Source organism: Hemitrygon akajei, chromosome 16, assembly GCF_048418815.1.
Source record: "Hemitrygon akajei chromosome 16, sHemAka1.3, whole genome shotgun sequence".
NCBI lineage: Eukaryota > Metazoa > Chordata > Chondrichthyes > Myliobatiformes > Dasyatidae > Hemitrygon > Hemitrygon akajei.
This window is the reverse complement of record NC_133139.1, coordinates 35,452,723-35,468,486: the sequence shown is the minus strand read 5'-3', so window position 1 is coordinate 35,468,486 and position 15,764 is coordinate 35,452,723. Positions and strand designations below refer to the sequence as shown.

At 38.8% G+C, this 15,764-nt stretch overlaps 1 protein-coding gene across 1 annotated transcript in view; it reads left to right on the top strand.

Moving 5' to 3' along the window:
- LOC140740362 (uncharacterized) overlaps window positions 1-15,764 on the top strand; it is a 95,089-nt gene that overhangs the window by 76,113 nt on the left and 3,212 nt on the right. The gene's annotated exons all lie outside the window — the stretch shown is intronic.

Below are 15,764 nucleotides of genomic sequence, written 5' to 3'. Positions count from 1 at the left end.
AAATTTCATTATATTTTCCCCTTACATGCCTACAAAAAATGAATTTCAAGGTAGTATATGATAACGTATATGTACTTTGATCATAAATTTGTTTTGACTGACTTTGAGAAAAGGAATGTCTGTGTTGGGATGTAGACCTAAATTATTGAGGAATTTGTTAATTTTTAAATATTGGCAATTAATGACAGAAGAGAAAAGGGAGAGGAGACTCAAGAAACTGCAGATACTGGGCTGCAGAACAAAACAATCTTCTGGAGGAAATTAGTGGGTTGAGCAGCATCTGTGGGAGGAAATGAATTGTCTATGTTGCACTGGAAAACCTGCGTTAAGACTAATGTAGGCTTTCTACCTGAGTGTTGCCAATTCTTCCCCCCCCCCCCACACTTAGCAAAAAGGAAACAATCTTATTTGATCTCCAGTACCACAGCATGCCCAGATAGAAACTCATAAAATATAGGAACAGAATTAGGCCATTCAGCTCATTGAGTCAGCCATTCAGTGGTGGCTGATTTATTTTTAAACCCTATTCTCCCACCTCACCACCTATAATCCTTAACCCCCTTCCCAATCAGAAACCTGACAAATTCTGCCCTAAGTACTTTCTGCACAAAGCATTCCACAGATTCAGTACCCTCCAGCTGAAGAAATTCCTCTTCACCTCAGTTTTAAAGGGTTGCTCTTTTACTCTGAAGATGTGCACTCAGATCCTATACTCTCCTTCAGATGGAAAGATCCTCTTCATGTTCGCTCTATCCAGGTCTTTCAGTATCCAGTTGGTTTCAATGAAATACTCACTCATCCTTCTGAACTCCATCAAGTACAGGCTTGGAAACATCAAACACTCATATATTAAGCCTTTCTTTCCTGAGATCATTCTTGTTCCTGGGAACTTCCTCTGGATTCTCTCCAGGAGAATCACATCCTTCCTTAGATACGGGGCCTAAAATTGTTCACAGATATTCCAAATGCAGTCTGACCATTGCATTTGCCTTCTTTATTACCAACTCAACCTGCAGGTTAACCTTGAAATCCTGAACTCCAAACTCCCTTTGCGACTCCAACTTCTGAATTTTCTCTGCATTTAGAAATCAAAATCTTTATTCTTCCTACCAAAGTGCATAACCCCACACTTTCCTGCACTCTATTCCATCCACTGCTACCTTCCCACTTTCCCAACCTATCCAAGTTCTTCTGCAGACTCCCTGCATCTATGACATCGCCAGTTCCTCCACCTATATTAGTATTAGCTGCAAACCTGGCCACAGTACTATCAATTCCTCCATCCAGGTCCTAAAACATAGAACAAAGACAGAAAAGCTGGATTGGGAATTGGATAAGGAATTAAGGTGATAAGCAACTGGATGCAAAGCCAAACCCATCTACTCTAAAGAAAGCTAGAACCCACTCAAATAAAAGATCTCTGCTAATATTTAAATAATGGAATTCACATTATGTAGAATGTAAAGCACCGTTATGGAGGATGTGCTGCTTATAGCCTCAAGTGTGCAGAAAATAGAATTAATATGATTTTCATTGTTTGTCATATTTAGTTGTTATTTACTGCATATTTTTATTGGTCTACGCATCACAAACTAACTTCAGGACTCTTTCATTATTCATCAGTTCGGGAATGAGTTAAATATACCCTTCTCTGTTGTCTGGTGTCATTTTCACACATACTGAGCCCAGATCTATAACTATAACAAATTTGTTTGCAATATTCCTAAAGCTGTAAACCAAAATCTTGCATGACTCACTGTGGCACTGAGAGGGTACTGCATTTTTGGAGATGAAATTAAACTTGAGACAAAGTCCAGGCATATATTCAGCTGATCTAAACAATCCATAGAACTCGTCAAAGAAATGTCTTGGATTTCTTTTGGTGGTTCTGGTCAACATTCCTTCTCCAGCTATCATGTTCAAAAGCAGATTATCATTGTTTCCTCATATCATTTCATTGTTTTTTTCTGTAAAATTCATCCCTAATAGTCAATATTCATGTGCCTTATCACCTGATTGCTCTTAACCAATCTTCACGTAGTGCTTTGTCTTACCTCACTACTTTCTCCAGCTCTGTGTTGTATTCCCTTGTGTACTTCCCCAGATTTGAAGGTAAAGGGCCACAATCCAAAACTTTAACTGTTTTCTCTTTCCACAGATTCTGTTTCCCTGGCTTCAGTTTTAGTTTTAGTTTACTAGTTTATGTACATAACAGCAAAACCATGTAAAACTGGTTGTGTTGAAGAACTTGCAGATATCTGGATCCCAGAAGAACAAGGCTGGGCCTTCCAGCCCCCAATGTCATTCTTCCATTAGATCATGCTGGATCAGTACTTCTGTTTACTTGTTTTTTATCTTATATCCTTTGATGTAATGGTTTGAAAATATTATTGGAATAAACTCAGAGAAATGTTTCCAGCTACTTTGTAGGAGTGTATTAAAACAAACATTTGGCACAAAGAACAGGATATTAGGAAACAGATTATTTGTTAAATAAGTATGTAATTTTATCAAGGAGCAATATACACAATGCAAGAATTCCAGAACTTGGCTTCAATAAATAACAAGGCAAGAAGTTTTAGTGCTGGGGAAGGAAACATAACTAATTTAAGATATTTGTGGCCAGTATCAACTATTCCCAGGTCAAGTGCAGCATGGATGGGAAGCAAACTGAAATTCCCCCTACTCTGTCTTAATTGAAGAATCTTGTATTGCACCAAACACACCAAATTATGGCCTATTCTGTATGAGGTTACTGACTTGCTCCTGATTAGGATTAATTAGGAATTTAGCATGATGCTCCTGGGTTTGTTTAATGACATGACCAGTAGATAGAAGTGATTCTTATTTTATGTATCTGAACTGGATTTGGACTCAAGTTCACAACTTCTTTAAACAGTAAATAATACTAAGTTATTGCAAGTCTGAAATTGTTTTGGCAGCTAATAGTTGTCTACAGAATAAAATTGTTATGTCAGTAAAAGATTTTACCTAATAATCTATAACTTTAAATTACTGGGCAGAACATCAGCCAGCTTAATTGTCTTTAATGAGTTCCAAAGAAAGTTATTTTCCAGGCAAGTCTGAAACAAGGCAAGCAATTATTTAAGACACGTATTTCTTTTAACCTTACGTTCCACATATACCCAGACCCTTCTGTACCCAATGAACTTCTGCATTAGCTGAGGAGAAACATCTTCAGATCATATCTTCAGTTATCTAATTAATATAAGATCAATTTCTAAAGATCAATAAGATCAATTTCATAATCTTTCTTTCATTCCTGAAAGTACTAACTCTTATGCAATTCCTATATACTAAGTGTCTGCTTTTTCAAGAGTTTCCAAGACATTGACTTTTGCTGGGACACAGGTCTATGGACATATATGCTTAGTCGGATACCATTCTCCATATGCCGACACTGGCTTGAGTATTGCTCTCACTTTTGTTGAAGTATGACTTCCAAGCACATTAACTATACGAAGATACATTATAAAAAGTAATGAGGTGCGCAGTAAAGGTGAATCTGAATTACTTTCATAGGGCATGCAGGTTATAAATCTATTGATGACTTTAAATTCCCTCCAGAGTAGGTGAGTAGTAGAATCTTCAGGGATGGGAATGTACAGAGAATGAAAAAAGCATGGATTGGTGCTTGGTAGTTGGAACATACTCATTGGGCCAAAGGACTACCTTACCAACTAATAAAACCTCTTTACAAAGTAAAATTATTTCAGTGTATCACTGATACCCCAGTGCAGGCAAAAATACTGAATCTTAACTACTATATAAATCACTGCAACAGTAACAGTTGTCTACCCTCTTGATATTCTCTTTAATTAGTATTTGATTTTATTTCAAATTGCAGTTATAATAAAGAATCTTACGATTTAAACATATGTATGTTTTTATGTTTCTGTCTAATTTCTGAGTCACTCTTTAATCTGAAACAATGATTCTCCTTTGCCTTCCAGTCCATGTATTTTCAATCAACATTGTAAACCTCAAGGGGGCAGTAACAAACCACATACTGTACTGTAAAACAACTACACAAAAATCCACCAACATTATTATTAAAAATGACTAAGTATAAAACTTTAATTATTACCCTTTTCGATATCACATGTAATACTGAATTACTGAGAAGAAATTGTACTTCTGGTATGTTCTCTCTGGTGATCAAAGTTAATTCAAAAAAACCTTGGCAATATTAAAGATTATGTAATTATTTTTCTTTGTTCTATTCCAAAGGTGAGGGATATTTACATAGGAAATTAGTACATATCAGGCACTCAGAGGTTCATGACACAACAAGATTATGTACAGAATAAAGGTCTTAAAGCAAATGAGGGAGAAGGAAATAGAAGCTTATATTGATATATTTGGATGCGGAAAGACAGGGATAAGTCAAAAGGAGCATAAATGCTTACATAAATTAGTTCAGCTGAATTGTCTGTTTCTTTGCTAAATTTAGTACTATGTATATGTACTGTTAAAACTGTCACAGGCTTTCAATCAGCATCCCATCAAAATAATTCAGTGTTTCTGTAATCTGCATTATAGTAGCAAGGAGACAAAATGTAGTGAGTAAGAGGCTATCCAATATCCATCAGTAAGCTTGTCTCAATAGCACCGGCACTGAACAATTTAGTAAATTCCTGAAGGACATTGCTGGTGGTTAGAAAATTAGTGAACCAATACAAGAGATGCACCTACTTTTTCAAATCCCCACCAATCTATCTGTGGCAGATATTTCTGCCCACTGGTAGAAATTACCATTCCCTTCTGCCGCCACATTCAGTTAGAAATGCAGAATAGTTCATCCATTACTTCTGCCTCCTGTGATTCCCACCATCACAGAAGCCAGGCTTCATCTAATTCAACTCACTCCATGTAATATTAAGAAATAGTTGAGAGCACTAGATACAGCAAAAGCTATGTGACCAAACATCCCTACTGTAGTTTTGTAGACCTCCACATCAGAATTAGCCATGTCCCTAGTCAAACTGTTCAATACTTGTATCTACCCATCAGTGTGTTACCTAATTCACAAAGAGCAGGGCAAATTCAATACAACTAATTACCGCTCAATCACCATAATAGATACAACAAAGAACTAAATAAAGCTTGATGCACCATCAATAACTCTCGGAGACGTGAGTCAAGGTAGGCTTTTATTAGCTGGAAGAAAGCACCATCAGTAGCAAGAGACCACCACGCAACATCCTGGAGACTGAGGGAGGAGCAGTGCCTCCAATCGCCCTTATACAAGGGGTCTGTGGGAGGAGCCACAGGAGCAGTCAGCGGGGTGCGGGGGGGTGGGGGGGGTGTCCAGACAGGTATATGTAGTTCACCACAAAGCTATAGGATTCTGGGTCAGCATTCTTATTCCATGTTTTCTTTTGGCATTTCAGTTGCAACCTCTGCTGTTGTCCTGTAAATACTCTGTTATTTGGCGTACCGTCCTTTGAGCTCTGGCTGTATTTGTGCACTATGTTCATTTTTCATTTGTTTGACTAGACTTTAGTATTAACAGTTTATTGCAGCTTCATGAGGGGACAGGGGAGTTCACTCCCTAAACCAACCTGCTTCACCATCTCCTCCCCCATTCATTTAAGTACATTCTAGTTAAGCTCATTAGATAATGAACAAGAGTGCAGAAGTTTCCCATATTTTCCACTTCCCTTTACCAGGAACATTAGTTAATTAAAGTGCCTGTGTAACCTAGCTATAAAGACAAAAATTCAACCTAGGACCTTATTGTTTCTGTGTCTCAATATCAAGTGCATTAGTAATTAGGGTAATTGTATCAAGATTCCTTGATGTCAATAAAACCTTGGCCTGTCCATATGGAAATTCTAATGAATGAATCCATTTTGCAGAACATATGAATCAAGTTTATTTGTTGGATTTTGAAAAGATGATCCATGCACTTTAGTTTACATGTAGCTTTTAGGAGATTCTTTTTCACATGCTCAGCTGGAACAAATAAGAGCCCCTCATACAGAGTGAAAATATGTTCAAACAGCTGTTAAACAAAGTTTAAGTCTGTTTTAGTCTGCATCATTGACCTCCCCCCTCCCGTACCAGTGAAATGGAGAGACGACTAGGACTACATTGTGATGATAGTTTGTGATTGAAATTGAACAATTCATATTGTGTCACTTAGTCACCTTTTAGTGATTTTCATGATTTCCTTCAACAGGAGGAAAAAAAGTTCAAAGTAAATTTTATTATCAATGTACATATATATCACCCTGAGATTTGTTTTCTTGTGTGCATACTCTGCAAATCTAGAGAATAGTAATTATAACACAGTCAAAGAAACATCAGCCAAAGTGCAGAAAACAACAAAATGTGCAAATACAAATATAAGCAAATAACAATAAATATTGAGAACGCATGAGATAAAGATGTCTCAATCATTGGTTGTGGGAACGTTTCAATGATGGGGCAAGTGAAAGTGAGTGTAGTTATTCCCTTTTGTTCAAGAACCTGATGGTTGAGGGGTAGTAACTGTTCTTGAACCTGGTGGTATCTTCTACCTGATGGCAGCAGTAAGAAGAGAGCATGACCTGAGTGATCCTTGATGATGGATGCTTCTTTCATATGTCAGCGTTCATGTAGATATGGTCAGTGGTTGGGAGGACTTTACTAAATCCACTACTTTTTGTAGGATTTTCCTTTCATAGGCATTGGTTTTTCCATACCAGGCTATGATGCAGCCAGTCAATATACTCTCCACTACACATCTATGGAAGTTTGTCATAGTTTTAGATGTTATGCCAAATCTTCACAAACTGTTCAGGCACTGTTGTGCTTTCTTTGCAATTGTGCTTATGTGCTGGGAACAGGACAGGTTCTCTGAAATAGTAACATCCAGGAATTTAAAGCAACTGACCCTTTCCATCTCTGATGAGGACTGGACCTCAGGTTTTCCTCTCCTAAAGTCTATTATCAGTTCCTTGGTCTTGATGACATTGAGTAAGAGGTTATTGTTATGACACCACTCAGCCAGATTTTCATTCCTATATGCTGATTCATCACTACTTTTGATTCAGCCTACGACAGTGGGGTCATCAGAAAACATGAATATGGCATTGAAACTGTGCTTAGCCACATAGTCATGTGTGTAAAGTGAGTAGAGCAGGGGCTAAGCACACAGCCCCATGGTGCACCTTTGCTGATGGAGACCATGGAGGAGATGTTGTTGCCAATCTGAACTGACTGGGGTCTACACATGAGGAAATCCAGGATCCAATTACACAAAGAGGTATTGAGGCCAAGCTCTTGGAGCCTAATGATTAGTTTTGAGGGGATGATGATGTTGATTGCTGAGCTGTGGTCAATAAAGAGCATCCTGATGCATGCATCTTTGCTGTCCAGGTGTTCCAGGATTGAGTGAAGAGGCAATGAGATGGCATCTGCTGTGGACCTGTTGTTCTGGGAGGCAAATTGGAGCAGATCCAAGTCACCTCTCAGGCAGAAAGTGATATATTTCATCACCAACATGAAGTGTTTTGAGATGCAAATAACTGGATGTAAATGCAGCCAGGTGATAATCATTGAGACAGGTCACTGAGCTCTTGTTGGGCACCAGTATAATCGAAGCCTGCTTGAAGCATGTGGGTACCACACACTGCCAAAGCAAGAGGTTAAAGATCTCAATGAACACACCAGCCAGTTGGTGTGTGGTCAATGTTATGTTCAATGCTTTCATTTTGATATGAGTTGAGGGAAGTGGAGGCAATTTAAACCCTACAAAATTGAGAGTACATTAGGAGCTGACTAATCTCCAGGGTTTGTTGATTTTTACCAAAGCTGATGAAAGAGCAGGCACTCCATTTAATATAGTTGTGCTTATGGTGCTGCAACCTCAGATTTGATGTAATATGTCAAACTGGCTTGTCTACAGGTTTTCTGAGAGGATTGAATGTACTGAAAATGCTAGTTAAGTAAAGTCAGTCTACAAGGAAGGCCTATTTTGGACATGTTCTTAACTTTCCTTGCTGATACTCAGTTCCAAAAATGGTCTCCTTCCTTCTTTTCATGCATGAAGCTTTGAACTGTGTGATCATGGACCAGAGATTCCCATAAATCATTGAGAAATCTGTATTTGTCCTTGAAGCACTTTCTGTGCATTTAAGTGTGGCCTTTCCCCCTGACCCATGACTATCCTGAGATGCTCTGCAATATAAAGCATAAAAGCTAGAGGATCACAAAGGGTGTAAGCTGTACTAATGCAGAATCCACTGGAAAAGAAACCACATTTCTTGAGATTAAATGAGATTACATTTTAGTAGGTGATAGAGGAATTTGTATATATTACAGTAGAAAATGCTAACTTAAAATCACATAAAAATAAAATATGCCAAGATAATGTTTTTAAAGGAAGTGTAACTGAACTTTCAGTACCGTTACTAATGCATGAAAATTTGTGTCCAAGCAAAATAGAAGCTTGATAGAAAACCATTCTGACAGGAATCACAAACAAAACATTGATTAATGTCTCCATATCCCAAATGTCTTGCTTGTCTGTTATATTACAATAGGTACTTAGGAATGAATTGCCTAATTCTTTTCAGTATGTGATGGTGCATTTTCAATGCAGGACATAGAAATTAATGGTTCTTGACATCCCATTTTGATTTTCAATTTCATAAGTGATATTATTTGTGTATATCAAAACAAGCAAGTGATACTGCTGCTCTAAATTTCTTGGATTTCTGCTATTCTACTAACCTAAACTGAGGGGTGTAATCCAGAGCAGTTTTCTGGATAATCTTACTGCATGTGAAACCAAAAGTTTCCATATCGATAGATGAATATGAATGAGTATGAATAGGAAGTTGAGCAACTGGGAAAATACTTTGCCCATGATTTTTTTCTTTGCCCTTCAGCTTATTGACACCCATAAAAGAACCATCATATTTTCATGATTTGAAAGACACATTTGTGTTGTGTGGGCAGGTTAGGAGCAGCCCTGGACTACCCTCCAGACCATAAATCATGAAAAATTATAGAGAAGATTGCTGTTTACAATTCCACAATTTTTGACTATGGCTGAATCTGAATCAGGTTTAATATCATCAGCATATGTTGTGAAATTTATTAACGTCATGGCAGCAGTACAATGCAATACATTATAAATACAGGAAAAAAACAGAATTACTGTAATTGTATATCATCATCATCAGGTGCCATGCCCAGATTGAGCTTTGACTGCCATGGCCCACACACTCCTGTTTCAGGTCATGTGGATCAATTCATTGGTATTCATTTCCAGTTCTCTGGCTGCTGCCTCCATCATCATTTGTCTTTGCCTTCCTCTTGCTTTCTTCCCTTCAATCTTTCCCATAATTACCGTGCATTCTAACTACTCTTTCCTAATTACATGTCCAATGAAGTTATGCTGTCTTTTCATGATCTCATATATTATTTCCCTTTTTGTGCTTGCTCTGTTCATGACATCCTCATTAGATATTCATTAAATCCATGATATTCTTTGCATGCTCCTCAAAAACCACATCTCTGCTGCTTCAATTTGTTTCCTCATGTTACTAGATATTGTCCAACATTCTGAGCCATATAACATAACTGGATAAACGTAACATTTCAGTACTCTGAGGCAGGTTGTCATGCCTAGTTTAGTGTTGGTCAGTATACTCTTCATTCTCATAAAGGTGTCTTTTACCATCCCTATTCTTCTTTTGATGTCCATATCACACCTGCCATCTGATGTCACCCAGCTTCCGAAGTAGCAAAATTTCCGTACTTGTTTTATGTCTTCCCCGTTTATTCTCAGTCCACAGATAGGATTCCCCTTCTTTCTAGATATCACCATACATTCTGTCTTTTTGCAATTGATAGATAGACCCATTTTTGCACTTTCTTCAACAACTATATCAATTAAGCTTTGTAGTTCTTCCTCCATACTTGCAATTAATGCAGTGTCATATGTATATCTGAAATCATTGATGTTTTCACCGCCAACTTTGATTCCCAAGATATCTCTTATTTTTTGTGATGTTATTTCACTGTACACATTAAACAAATCAGGGGAGAAAACACACCTTGTCTAACGCCTCTCTTGATTTTTGTAAACTGACTCACTTCTCCATCTATTCTTACAGCGGCAGTTTGTTCCCAGTACAGATTTCTGATTAGGTGGAGGTCTTTCGAATCTAGATCTAGAGGTTCCTGTAATATTTCAAATAACTTATTATGCTTCACTTTATCAAATGCTTTTGTGTAGTCGATAAAATAAACAAATCTTTTTGCACTTGAATAGCTCGTTCTGATAGTATTCTTAACATCAGTATTGCATTTCTTGTACGTTTGTCTTTCACAAAACTACATTGTTCTTTACCTATTTCAGCTTGTATCTTACTTTTAGCACTTGTCATCAAAATTCTTAGAAGTATCTTGGTGATATGACTCATTAGACTTATGGTCCTATGTAATTCACATTCTATTGCTCCAGGTTTCTTAAGAAGAATGATAAATACTGGGTTTTTTTTTCATCTCCTCTGGTATTATTCCAGTCTTATAAATGTCATTGATTAAATCAATAAGTTTTTCAATTCCATAATCTTCAAGGGTGATAATTTGTTCTATTATTAATTCATCAGGACTGGCTACCTTTCCTTTCTTCATCTTATTTATTGCATTATGAACTTCAGATTTTAAAGTACTTGGACCTTCAATGTTCTTCTTAATTTCTGGTTTCTCACCTCGATCATCTTCAAACAATTCCTGAATATACTCAGTCCATCTGTTCATAATCTCATCTTTTTCCATGATAACGGTACTGTCCTTTGCTTTCAAACGTCCACCTGAAGAACAGAGGAGCTTTTTTACCAATGATATTCTTGATTTGTTGATGTATCCTTTTTGGATCAGTAATAGGGATTCTTTCTAGTTGCTCACATTCCTGGTTTAACCATTCTTCTTTGGCTTTTTGACATAAGCTTTTAACATTTTTTTCTAAGGACTTATATTCTATATGATTTGCTTTCTTCCATCTCCTTTCTTCCATTAGATTTTTGATTTCATCTGTCATCCATTTATTCTTTGTGCTTTTTTCTTTTTTAGGAATCACTGACTTTGCTGATTCTACCAAGGCATTCTTTAGAGAGTTAAACTTCATTTCTACATGATTGCTATCATCTTCAATGGATTTTATTTCTAGACTTTGAAATCTATTCCTTACTTCAATTGTAAATTTTTGTCTTAAGTTTTCTTCTTTAATTAATTGCAAGTAGTCAAGGGATTATTTAGGTTTTTGCTTCTTAAGTTTTACTTTTACATGGCATATTACTGGGTTATAGTCACTATTACAGTCTGCACCTCGATACGTTTTGCATTGAGTCACTGAGTTTCTAAACCTTTGGATTACAGAAATAACGTCAATTTGATTTCTGGTGTTATCACCTGGAATTTTCCAGGTCCACAAGCATCTTGGATGGTTTTTAAAGCTGACTTGATTATTCATCTTGCACCATGCTACCCATTTCTTGCCTCTTTCATTCCTTTCCCCTAGTCCAAATTTTCCAATGGTATTTCCATCAGCAGCTTGTCCTGCTTTAGCATTTACATCTCCCATGACAATAACAAAATCTTGAGATTTGCATCTGTTCTTTGTTTTGTCACGTACCCCGTGACCGGGTTATCAAACCAGCAGAAATGGAATAATACGTTGGAGTCTGGTATTACTGTAACTAAAAGTGTTTATTAGTAAACTAAGTAATACAGTACTATAAAATGTATATATATATATATATATATAGATATATATATAAAAAACAGGTTAACAATGATATATACAGAAGTGTGAAAATAGGAATCAAAACCAAGCTCTATCGAAGTCTAGGGGTAAATAAATCATCTTATGATGGTGCAGAGTTCAGTTCAGTTCAGTTTAGTTTAAGTCGAGGTAGTTGCTGTTGTACCGTTGGAGAGAGAGAGAGAGAGAGAGAGCGAGAGGTGATGCAGTTGCAGGCAAATCTCCTGTTGTCTTCTTGTCCTGTTGTGGTTACTGACTGTGACCCCTCTGTACCAGGCCAGACCGTTCTTCAGTGGTGAGCCTGTCACCCAGGCGAGGGTGGACACACACACAAGCCCCCACCGGTCTGCCTTCACACACTGTGAGCCTCTGATCGATTCCCCTGAATCGATCCTCCAAACCCCCACCTTCCTGTGGGTGCACAATGCTCTTTCAGTGTCCCGTGGTGTGTCTGCCTGTGTCTCAGCAGACTTGCTTTTTATCTCCCCTGATGGGGTACCAGCCATCCATCAACTGTCCATCACCTGGTACCGCCTTGCTGTCTCAGCAGGAATCCACGCAAGCAGGCAAAGAAAGCGTCCTTGGAGTAAAGTAAACAATTATCGAAGAAGCCATAATACTAAATCATCTCTCTCTCTCATTATCAGCATCTGCAGCAGGATGCCTCCCCCTCTTCTTCTCTCTCTCTCGTTAGCAGCATAGTTCACAGGGGGGTCAACTCTGGACCCCATGGTTTGCTCATCACACATCACACCCCCACCCTTAAAAGAATTTTTACAGGGGGAGAAATTCAGTAGTATGGCACGTTACAGAGTCTAATACAATGCATAAGTAGTCATTAACCAACAGAGTAACACAGATATAATTTCAAATCTACCACCTAGATAAACAATCAGCAATTACATTATCAGTCCCCTTTACGTGTTGTATCTTTATATCAAATTCTTGTAACATCAGACTTCAACTTAGCAGTCGCCTATTCTTATCCTTCATGTTAGTCAAATATATCAATGGATTGTGATTAGTATAAACTATCAATGGCTTCTGTGCTGGACAAATGTAAACCTCAAAATGCTGTAACGCCAGGATATGTGACAGTAATTCTTTTTCTACAGTAGAATAATTTCTCTGGTGCACATTAAACTTCCTAGAGAAATAAGCCACTGGGTGTTCAATTTCGTCCTCATCTTTCTGCAGCAACACTGCCCCTGCAGCCTCGTCACTAGTATGCATTGCTAGGGAGAAGGGTTTTGAAAAGTCAGGCGCTTTTAACACAGGATGGTAGCACAAAATAGTTTTCAGCCTCTTGAAGGCTTGTTGGCAAGGGTCATTCCACACAAATTTTTCATTCTTTTGCAAGAGCTTTGTAAGAGGGAGGGCAATATCTGCAAAGTTTTTACAAAACTTCTGAGAGTACCCCACCCTTCCCAGAAACCTTTTCAGAGCTCTCTTATCAGTCGGGATGGGAACTTCTGAAATAGCCAGCACTTTAGCCTGCACAGGAGCCAGCTGCCCCTGTCCTACCACATACCCCAGGTATGTGACCATAACATGGCCAAATTCACTTTTGGTGAGGTTCACTGTGGGAGTGGCTTCAGACAGCTGTTTAAACAGTTCCTCCACAGCCTCAATGTGCTCGTCTCACGTATCACTCCAGACCACTAAGTCGTCAGTGTAAGCCCCTGTTTTCTTTAACCCTTTAATCACTGAGTCAATCATCCTTTGAAACGTCCCTGGAGCGTTTTTCATTCCAAAAGGCAAGACATTATACTCATGTAACCCTGATGGTGTGACAAATGCTGAAATTTCTCAAACCCTGTCAGTTAAAGGAACACACCAATAACCTTTTAGTAAGTCAAACTTCGTGATGTACCTAGCCTTCCCCACTCTATCAATGCAATCATCCACCCTTGGGATAGCATAAGCATCAGTCTTTGTGATGGCATTTACTTTTCTGTAATCTGTACAAAACCTTACACTACCATCAGGCTTCGGGACAACCACACACGGAGATGCCCAGTCTGAGGAAGATCACCTGATAATACCTGTAGCTAGCATTTGTTCAATTTCTTTTTCCACTAGCTTGCTCTTTTCTAAATTCATCCTATAGGGGTGTTGCTTAATAGGATGGGCTGCATTAACAACAACATCATGTACTGTGACCGTACATTTCCGAGGAACATCTGGACATAAATCTGTATGCCGGTTAATTAGTGTTGTTAGCTGTTCTCTCTGCTCAGACTTCAAATGACAGACCTTATCAGCAAAGTCGACCAAAACAACAGAGCTCTCTAGTCTGGTGGGCACTATATTTATCTTTTCAAAGTGCTTTTGCCCTCATTAGCAGTCTCCACAGCCTCATTTGTTTTTGTGACAGCACTGACTGGTGCGGCCTTAGGATCATGATACGCTTTCAGCATATTGATATGGACTAATTGAGTTGATTTGCGCCGATTAGGGGTTTCAATAACATAATTCAAAGAATCTATCTTCTTAATTACCTTGTATGGACCTTGGAATCTCGCCTGTAGAGGATTGGTCACCAAGGGGAATAATACCAAGACCTTATCACCAGTCTGAAACACCTGTTCTCGTGCTCATTTGTCATACCACTACTTCATTTCAACTTGGGAGACTTGGAAATTTTTCTTTGCAAGGTCGCATATCTTATTTAGCCTCTCACGGAATTTTAGAACATAGTCAATCACATTGACATGCACTGTCGGGTTAGACCATTTCTCTTTAAGTAAGGTCAGAGGGCCCTTGGGCCTATGACCAAAAACAAGCTCGAAGGGGCTGAACCCCAGTGACCCCTGAACCGTGTCCCTCACTGCGAACAGCAAAAGGGGCAATCCATCATCCCAGTCTCTGATACTCTCCTTGCAGTAGGTTTTTATCATGTTTTTCAGAGTTGAGTGAAACCGCTTCAAAGCCCCTTGGGACTCAGGATGGTATGCAGAGGACAAGATATGTTTAACTCCCATCACATACATCATCCGTTGGAATGTGTGGGACGTAAATGTACTCCCCTGATCAGACTGAATCTCTTTAGGCAATCCTACCATAGTGAAAAACTTAACAAGTGCTTTTACCACAGCATGAGCTTTTATGCTCCGCAGAGGTACAGCCTCTGGGAATCTAGAGGCTGCACACATAATAGTCAGTACATACTGATGCCCAGCCACGGTCTTAGGCAAGGGACCCACACAATCTACGATGACTCGGAAGAAAGGTTCCCTGTAGGCGGGTATCGGCCGAAGGGGGGCCTTAGGAATGTCCTGATTCGGCTTTCCTACCACCTGACACGTGTGACACCTTTTACAATAATCAATAATGTCCTTCCTCATATTTGGCCAGTAGAATTCTCTCATAACCCTATCTACCGTTTTCCTTACTCCAAAATGTCCACCTACGGGTATCTTGTGGGCCAAGTTCAATATTTCGTCCCAATCAACCTTCGGAACAACCACCTGGTGTACAATCGCCCAGTCCTCATCTGCAGGCACTGTAGCCGGTCTCCACTTTCTCATTAATACTCCCTCTTTAATGTAGAATCCCACTGGTTCCTTTATAATTCCCTCCTCCGAGAGAGCTGTCTCCTTCAATGCCACAAGTTCCTCATCTTTCCTCTGTTCCCTCACAAATTCTTTCCTCGAATATGGTAAATCCGTCTCATCCCTCTTTATCTCCTCAGCTTCACTGTCCTTTAACCCCTTCTGTTACAGGGACGGTAAAAACATCTCAGCGACATCCGGATTTGTCTCAGCAGCCCTTCTCGCCATGCTTCGGGTTACTGAGCAAGCGGGATAAACTTCAGAATTTGTAGGCGGGTCCTCAGCACCTATAGGCTTACTCGTGAGCTGAACTGTTAAATTAACTTCACCCTGGATAGGTGCCAATTTAATGTTTACCAAACTCAGCACCATCATTAAACTTAGGAAGACCATGTTTACATTCTGAAAGTTCCCAAACAGTCCAA